This window comes from Otolemur garnettii, unplaced genomic scaffold (assembly GCF_000181295.1).
Source record: "Otolemur garnettii isolate 467f Iridium unplaced genomic scaffold, OtoGar3 scaffold00059, whole genome shotgun sequence".
In the NCBI taxonomy this organism is placed as follows: Eukaryota; Metazoa; Chordata; class Mammalia; order Primates; family Galagidae; genus Otolemur; species Otolemur garnettii.
The window spans coordinates 5,633,142-5,637,544 of record NW_003852454.1 but is presented as its reverse complement, the minus strand read 5'-3'; positions in this window follow the sequence as shown (position 1 = coordinate 5,637,544).

Genomic DNA, 4,403 nt, shown 5'->3' with positions numbered 1-4,403 from the left:
GAGAGAGAGAGAGAAAATTAAAAAAAAAAGAAAGAAAGTCATAACAATGATGATGATAACGGGAAGGGGAAGGCAGCAGATATCTAGATGAAACAAGAACAAGTTGAAGCTAGGTGATAGGTACATTGAACTATTTTATTTTATGTATAAGGTTGAAATTTTTCCATAACAATAGTCTTTTAAAAATACCATCTGGGCCCCATACCCCTTGAAAAGTATTCATTCTCTCCAGGGGTCTGATTACCCAGTTTAAAAACTGCAGGGTCTAGGCACAGTGGGTCATGCCTGTAATCTTAGCACTCTGGTAGGCCAAGGAGAGTGGATTGCCTGAGCTCAGCCGTTCAAGACCAACTCGATCAAGAGTGAGATCCCATCTCTAAAAATAGCCAGGTGTTGTAGTGCATGCCTGTAGTCCCAACTACTTGGGAGGCTGAGGCAAGAGGATCACTTGAAACCAAGAGCTGGAAGTTTCTGTGAGCTATCACGCCATGGCAATCTACCAAGGGTGACAACATGAGACTCAAAAAAAGAAAATAGATTCAGCTTGGGGAAGGCCTGCTCTCCCTGAGACTGAGAGCTTACTCTGTGGCCCCATGCTACAGTGGCCCGGCCTCAGTCTAGCTCACAGCAATCTCAAACTCCTGGGTTCAAATAATCCTCCTGCCTCAGCCTGGCAAGTAGCTGGGGCTATAAGCACCCACCATAACACAGGGCTAATTTTTTCTGATTTTAGTAGAGACAAGGTCTGGCTATTACTCAGGCTGGTCTTGAACTCCTGAGCTCAAGCAATCCTCCCATCTTTGCCTCCCAGAGTGCTGGATTACAGGCACTATTCACCACATGGGACCTCCATAAACCTGGTACAAAACTAAGTTCTATCAGCAGGAAAGGGGATGTTGCTGTGAAGAATGACTGTAAGTAGCTATAGAGGGTACTTACTGCAACAGTCTACTTCTTGGTTATTGTCCTGGCCCATAAAGAGATTCTCCTTTATTGGGCTGTCATCCTCACTCTGGATTTCCTCTCTGGAGCCACACAGAAAGGGGTAGATCCAGGTTTTGTGAGTTCTGAGACTTACATACTATAATTTGCAAGGGTAGCATAGGGCGTGGACTTTATTTATTTATTTATTTATTTTGAGACAGAATCTCACTATGTCTCCCTCAGTAGAATGCTGTGGTGTCACAGCTCACAGCAAACCCAAACTCTTGGGCTTAAGTGATTTTCTTGTCTCAGCCTCCCAAGTAGCTCGGACTACAGGCACCTGCCACAACACCAGACTATTTTTTTGTTGTTGTAGTTGTCATTGTTGTTTGGCAGGCCCGGGCCAGCTCCACGAGCCCTGGTGTATGTGGCCAGCACTCTAGCCGCTGAGCTACAGGTGCCAAGCCTGGATTTTAGTTTAAATAACACATCTTAAGGGTTCCAAATTAGGTTCAGGGCCTTGAAAGGGGTCCACACAAGAGCCCTGATTATCTTCACAGTAAATCTGCTTCTACCCACAAGAAACATAATCCCTCTTTTACATCACAATCCTTTAAACAATCAGGGGCAAAATTGCAAAATTTCATCTTCTTGTCTTTATTTCCAGACTTTTTTCCTCCTTGTACACCTTTCTCTGAATTGGTCCACCCTGGCGGGACCATTCATTCTTGCCAGGGTATTCTGAACAGTAGGGACCTGAGAGAATCACAGCACGAGCGTTAGTCATGCTGGAGACTGAAGGGGCCCTCAATTCCAAAAGCCTCCATGGTTAAGAAAATACCCATAAGACAGTAGATGTCAACAAGAATTTATCAAACACTGAATCTAGGAGAGCATTATCTACTCAAAAAGTGGATACAAATAAATCAAAAAACATCTTTAAGGACATCCATGAGAAGGCCAGGAATGTGGCTCAAGCTTGTAATCCTAGCACCCTGGGAGGCAGAAATGGGTGGATTACTGGAGGTCAGGAGTTAGAGACCAGCCTGAGCAAGACCAAGATGCCATCTTTAAACAACACTAGTGGGGCATTGTGGTGGGTGCCTGTAGACCCAACTACTTGGGAGGCTAAGGTAAGAGGATCGCTTGAGCCCAAGAGGTGGAGGTTGCTGTGAGGTATGACGCCACAGCACTCTACCAATAGCAACATAGTGAGACTCTGTCTCAAAAAAAAAAAAGAAAAGATAAAAGAAACATCCATGAGAGAATTTTAGTAGCATTCCATGAAGAGCCTAGACATTGTTTTGATTCATAAGCTAAAAGGGCTAAGACAACTTTGAGGTCTTTAAAATGAACATGATACCACTTTTCAGGTGAGCCTTACTTAAAATAAATTGTCTGACCTGGGTTCAGTGGCTAACACCTGCACTCCCAGTGATTCAGGAGGCTAATGTGGGAGGATCACTAGACACTAGGAGACCAGCTTAGGCAACAAAGCAAGACACACCCTTACTCCCTACCCTGCCTAAAAAGAATAAATTTGAAAATAAATTAGTAGGGTGTAGTGGTGCACATCTGTAGACCCAGCTACTAAAGAAAACTAGACAGGAGGATCATCTGAATCCAGAGTCTGAGGTTGTAGTAAGCTATTCTTGTGCCACTGCACATCAGCCTGGGCACCAGAGTGAGACCCAGTCTCTTGAAATAAGTTATCTGAAAATATTTTCAAAATCATATATAATAAAATAATGCAAATTCTTGAACCAAAATACCTGAGTGCTACAAACAGAAGACTAGGGTCTACTGAAATGGTGCCATGGCTAGGCCTAGTTTCAGAATCTTTACTGAGGCAGAATATCATGTTTAAATGTTCATCCCTCTTCTCTTTGCAAATATTTTCGGAAGGAGAACTTAAACTAATTCATACTACAGTATTAGCTGCATATGCTAATTTAAGGATACACTAAAAAATGGGAGCTGGGTGGGGCAGGAGTATGCAGAGAAGAGGCACAGAAGAGTGAATTGAAGACAAGCTATTTCTTTCCCCCAGAGGCTCCAGGCTTTCCCCTACTTCTGACTATTCAGGACTAAAGACCTAAGCAGTCATGATCCATGAATCCACATTTCAGGCATTGCTTTTTTCAGAATATGCTGGTACAAAGCCTGACTTATCAGCTGGCCTATACTCTTTTATTTATACTGATAGGAAGAAAACTTGAGAAAAGCCTTGATGATTCCAGGCAACTTCACAGTGTTGGGTAACAGTGAGGCAGAAGTGAAAACATTTTGCCAACAGGTTTGCCAAATAGTGAAACCATGTTGAGACTGAAACACTCAAGGAAAGAAAAAGGGAGGGGCCAAGGCTCAAGCTTCTGGGGTGGGGCCTGAGATTCTGCATTACAAACAAGCTTGTAGCTTGTTGATACTGCTCATTAGGTAACTGCCCCCACAGCTATGACTATTGCAGGGCACCAGGGCCTGGGAAGGGGGCTGGAAGAGGCTGCCTAGGAGACCATGCAGAAGAAAGATCAGTAGTTATTACCTGCTACTAATTCACTAGGACAAAGCATCATCTTCCCTGGCATCAGTTTTCTCATTTATAAAACTAGGTAATTAGAAGAGAGGATTCTAGGCCAGGCATGGAGGCTGAGTGGGGTGGGTGGATTGCTTGAGCTCAGAAGTTCGAGACCAGCCTGAACAAGAGAAAGACCCCGTCTATATTAAAAATAGAAAAACCATGCTGGTGTTGTGGTGGGCACCTGTAATACCAGCTACTCTGGAGGCTGAGGCAAGAAGGTCACTCCTGAGCCCAAGAGTTTGAGGTTGCTGTTACCAAGAACCAAATCCACCCTCAGAGAATAAAGATTTGTTGTCAGTGAGAAAGTCCAGGTACCTCAGTGGTTTTTTCCCTGCATACCTAGCTTCATCTTCCACCTTTCTCCCACTGCTGTCTCTGACATGAGCAGTAGTAAGAATAAGGCATAAGTTCCCTAAAATACACATTTCCACCTTGGCATTACATCCTTTCACTATTATCTCCGTTGTATAAATCAGGACATTGGGGCTTATAGAGTTTAAGTATCCTTCGAGACGTTAAACAGCTAGTAAATGGAGTGCAGAGAGCAGAATCATGTTGGTCTGATGCTAATGTCAAATTTAATATATATATATTTTTTCTTTTTGAGAGAGAGTCTCACTATGTCACCCTGAGTAGAGTGCTATTGTGTCATAGCTCACAGCAACCTCAGACTTCTGGGCTCAAGCAAGTCTCTTGCCTCAGCCCAAGCAGTTGGGATTATAGGCGCCTGGCTATTTTTTAGAGGCAGGGTCTCACTCTTGCTCAGGCTGGTCTTGAACTCGTGAGCTCAAGCAATCTACCACCTTGGCCATGACAAGAGGTTAGTGACAATGCTGAGTACATCCTTTGGCCTTCATACACAGTTGCTCACTGGTTAGAGGAAGAAATAGCCTGTTCAATT